The following is a 4,549-nucleotide window of genomic DNA, read 5'->3' on the forward strand; positions in this document are numbered from 1 at the left end:
AGACCTGAAAACGAAGGTAGACATATGACCACTTCATAATACCACGTTTGACCACAGACAGTTTAAAGAATGAGACTAGAGTCATGCAACTATATTAACTCTTGATCATGCCAGAGGTTCACTACATACAAATAGATCTGTAGAAGAGGAGTATCCCAAGTGTCTTTGTGAGGTTCATTGTATACCTCATCATTCAGTCTACAGAGCTTTATATCCACCTGAAGAAAGTCAGTCTATAGGAATGCAGCTTGTGAAATCTCAATCAGGTTCTAAGATTCATTCTCCTTCCCTTGCCAAACCAATACATTTCTTTCCCTGTTTATCGACGTGACATCGATTTCTACTCCTGGCAGCAGTCTATCGTCGAAGCTCCACCGCTGGTAAGCCATGCAGTACTCAGCAGCCCACTACATTATAATATTGCAATGTGCCTTTTGTGAACAAGAGAGTCAACCATTGATATGTCCTCATCTTTCCCTTGATCGTTAAGTCACACATACACAACGGTTCTGGTTTGGTCTCGGCCGGACACACAAGACCTCCTGTTGATTGGAACTTAACCTTTGTTACATGAATTAATTATCGTCATTGTAATGTCACTGAATCATACATTTCAGTAATACCTGGGAGGCGACTGCCTCAGGTATATTTGCGAAACGTCTATTTCAGTCTTAAATCAAAAACACATGCTTCAGAAATACTTCAGTAATGAAGTCTAAGATTGCACTTCAATAATAACACTAAATCATTTCTGAAAAAATGACAAACATACGTTCACTAATGAAGCCGAAACTTCTGGATCAGTAATGAAGCTGGAACATATGACTCAGTAATGAGTCTGAAACATCTGCAAATGTAATAACCGTGAAAACATCTGCTTCATTATTGATTCTTAGACAGCAGTTACAAAAATGACATTTAAACATCTGCTTCAGTAGTGAGACTTAAACATGATCTCATATAGATATTTAGAAATCTCTTTCCTTAAAGACAATGAAATACTTGAGAAAGCTATGTTATTGAAACATCTGTTTCGATTCTGACATTTGCTTCATTAATAACATTGAAACAAAATGTTTCAGTAATGACACTGTAAGATCTTTTCTAGTGATGGCAGTGAAACATATTCGTCATTGAAGTTAACACAGTTTCCGTAGTAATAGTAATCATCCCGGAGATCTTTTCTAGTGATGGCAGTGAAACATATGCGTCACTGAAGTTAATACAGTTTCCGTAGTAATAGTAATCATCCCGGTTGTCTATTTGGAATCCCATCCCCATATTTTGTGACTATTTCCTCAGGGCTAAACCTTCAGGGACCCCTCATGCCATCGCTCAAAACTGGCTGCATCCCATCTTCTGTTCCACATCAATCTTATATGTTAACTAGCACTTCAACACCATAAGGATATATGTGGCAAAATTAGTTAACGTGTTTGCCTTTCATCTGAAATGTACGAAACTCAACCATAGAACATTTCTCCATAAACACTCTCCAGAGTTTCACTTTAACGTTCACCATTTATGAAAGTCACACCTAAGTTACCCTCACCAGCTTTCATGAAGTCTACTGGATGCCTCAATAAAAAGCTGGAGCCTCATGATCACATCATCCCACAACTGATGTTCACTATAACCAAACTGAATTATGACCACTACCAGATTTTCATTATGTACAAGCAGGTACAGGATACACAAAAGTGATGGTAGAAGTACTCCAGAGGTTCATTCTAAACCTCAACATACATACGTTAAAACAGACCCTCATACCTCCCTGATCGAACTTAGTCTATAGCAGTGTTTCCGAAACATTTTTGATTGCGACCCTAAATACAATATTTCTCCGGCCTGGTAACGCAAGGGAAAGATATATAATACACAATGTACACTACACCATACCAGGTGATAATCACAAGAATGGGAAAACAAGCGACTTTCATGGGTTATGAGTATTATATGGACTTGAACTTGGAAAAGGCATCATATCCCCGAACAATGTCATAAATAATCCTGACAATGACCATAACTTTCCGTTCAAGACCAGACAAGCATACATCATGTAAACAAGTACTACTCCAAATCAATATGTCTCTATCACGTTTATTACGGATAAGATGTAGGCAAACTTATCTTGTTTCTTATGAATAAGATCTCAGCCTTCTCCAGTACGCCACTGAATCCTGGGACGTGGCATCATGGGTACTGAGGGACGAGCATCAGGCTTCATGTTCACGCTGGGTCACTTGGCGTACCAATACCAGTATTACAAGTGACCGACTCTGACGTGTCTCAAGTACATACGGACGTTTTATTAGCACCCATTTTACTTTTGTCAGTATTTCGACAATTCCTCTTACTTCCCCAGTGTCATTATTTAAGTATAGTGGAAATATTTTTAAATTCCTATTAACGCTTCTCCAGTCAGTGATTGTATTACCTTGGGTCACAGCTCTGTTTCATATAACCAGGTAAAGCAGCAGAATGGCGCTGTTTATGTGTGCTGCACCAATAAGGCAGAGGCCCTTTGATCGGAAACACGATCTGCTGCGAGTGTTTATGATAATGGGTGGTTCAGGCTTTGACACTTTTACCTTCCTGTGATCAGAAAACGCTAGTAGCAGAGCGTGGTTTCGATCCACGGACCTCTGGGTTATGGGCCCAGCACGCTTCCACTGCGCCACTCTGCTGCGATACTTGGTAAAATAGATCAGTGGTATAATTCATGGAAATACAAGCAATGACTAGAGAAGTGTTGGCCCACCTCTAGTGTCTGTTAAACTTTACTGATAAGAAAGTGGAGTGGTAGTGTACACCTTACAAAGCTGTTCTCTTATCTTAAATAGATTGAGTTGAATGATTCCAAAAGAAGCAAATGATCATTTGATGAAAGAACTATTTCCACCAGCAACTTCCCACTCAAGTAAATGTGATGAAATCCTTAAAGGTTTACTGGTTCCGCCCGAGATCGAACCGGGGACCTTCTGCGTGTTAAGCACACATGATAACCACTACATTACGGAAACTGTATTAACTTTAATGACGGAGATGTTTCACCACCATCACTAGAAAAGATGTTACATTGTCAGTACTTAAAACATATGTTTCAATGTCATTACTGAAGCACAAGTCTGAACCGATGCAGATGTTTCAATGGCATTTCTTTCTCAAATGTTTCAGTGTCTTTAAGGAATGAAATTTCTAAATATCTTTATAAGATCATGTTTCAGTCTCACTACTGAAGCAGATGTTAGTCATTTTTGTAACTGATATCTGAGGGTCAGTAATGAAGATGTTTTCACGGTTATTACATTTAAGGATGTTTCAGTCTCATTACTGAGTCAGATGTTTCAGTTTCATTACTGAATCGGAAGTTCCAGCTTCATTAGTGAACGCATGTTTGTCATTTTTTTCATAGATGATTTAGTGTTGTTGTTGAAGTGTAATCTTAGACTTCATTATTAATGTATTTCTGAAGCATGTGTTTTTCATTCATGACTGAAGTGAAAGTTTCAGAGTAATACCTCAGGCAGGCGCCTCACAGTCATTACTGAAGTGTATATTGCAGTACCATTACGATGAAGATAATTAATTCATTTGACAAAGGTTAATTTCCTATCAACAAGAGGTCTTGTGTGTCCGGCCGAGACTAAACCAGAACCCTTGTGTATGTGTGACTTAGCGATGAAGGGAAAGATGAGGATATATCAATGGCTGATGCTCTTGTTACCAAAAGGCATTTTAGATTAATGTAATATAGTTGGTTGCTGAGCTCTGCATGGCTTACCAGTGGCAGAGCTTCGACGATAGATAGCCGCCAGGAGTAGAAATCGATGGAATGTTGATAAATGGGAGAAAGAAATATATTGGTTTGGCAAGGAAAGGAGAATGAATTTCAGAACCAGATTGAGATTTCGTAAGCTGCATTCCTATAGACTGACTTCCTTCAGACTTCCTCAGAATGACACTTGGCATACTCTTCTTGTATAGATCCATTTCTATGTAGTGAACCTGTGGCGTGATCAAGAGTTAATATAGTTGCAGAGGTCTTATCCCTTTCTTTATGTCAAATGTGGTATTATGGAGTGGTCATACATCTATCTTCATTTTTAGGATTCTAACAATTTTTATGAATAAATTAAGTTTGCCTCTTGTTCAAGCTTGAGTTTACAGACTGCTGAGGATTAATATGATTAATCAGTTTACTTCCTAACACTAGGGCGTAGGGCAATAGGATCAAGTTTAGAAATTATACTGGGACATTTTATCGGTCGTATTACTTTCGATTCAGCTATCTTAAGTAAGTGTGCAGAGATAGAACCGCCCTGGATGTGAGAGCAGTACTCCATAAAAGGACGAATCCATCCCTTGTATAAACGGAAGAAATTTTCAGAAGAAAAGAAGTTGCGAAATTTGAACGAATTACACAATATACATTGTTTTGCCGATTATTGTGTGCTGTGGCTCGTAGTGTGACTCCCGTGTGTGGATATTATGGTTTCTGGTAAATGTTCTTACAATCATGGGTCGTCAGGTGGTGAGCTCAAATCAA

The sequence above is a fragment of the Panulirus ornatus genome, unplaced genomic scaffold (assembly GCF_036320965.1).
Source record: "Panulirus ornatus isolate Po-2019 unplaced genomic scaffold, ASM3632096v1 CTG_1146_pilon, whole genome shotgun sequence".
Classification (NCBI taxonomy): domain Eukaryota; kingdom Metazoa; phylum Arthropoda; class Malacostraca; order Decapoda; family Palinuridae; genus Panulirus; species Panulirus ornatus.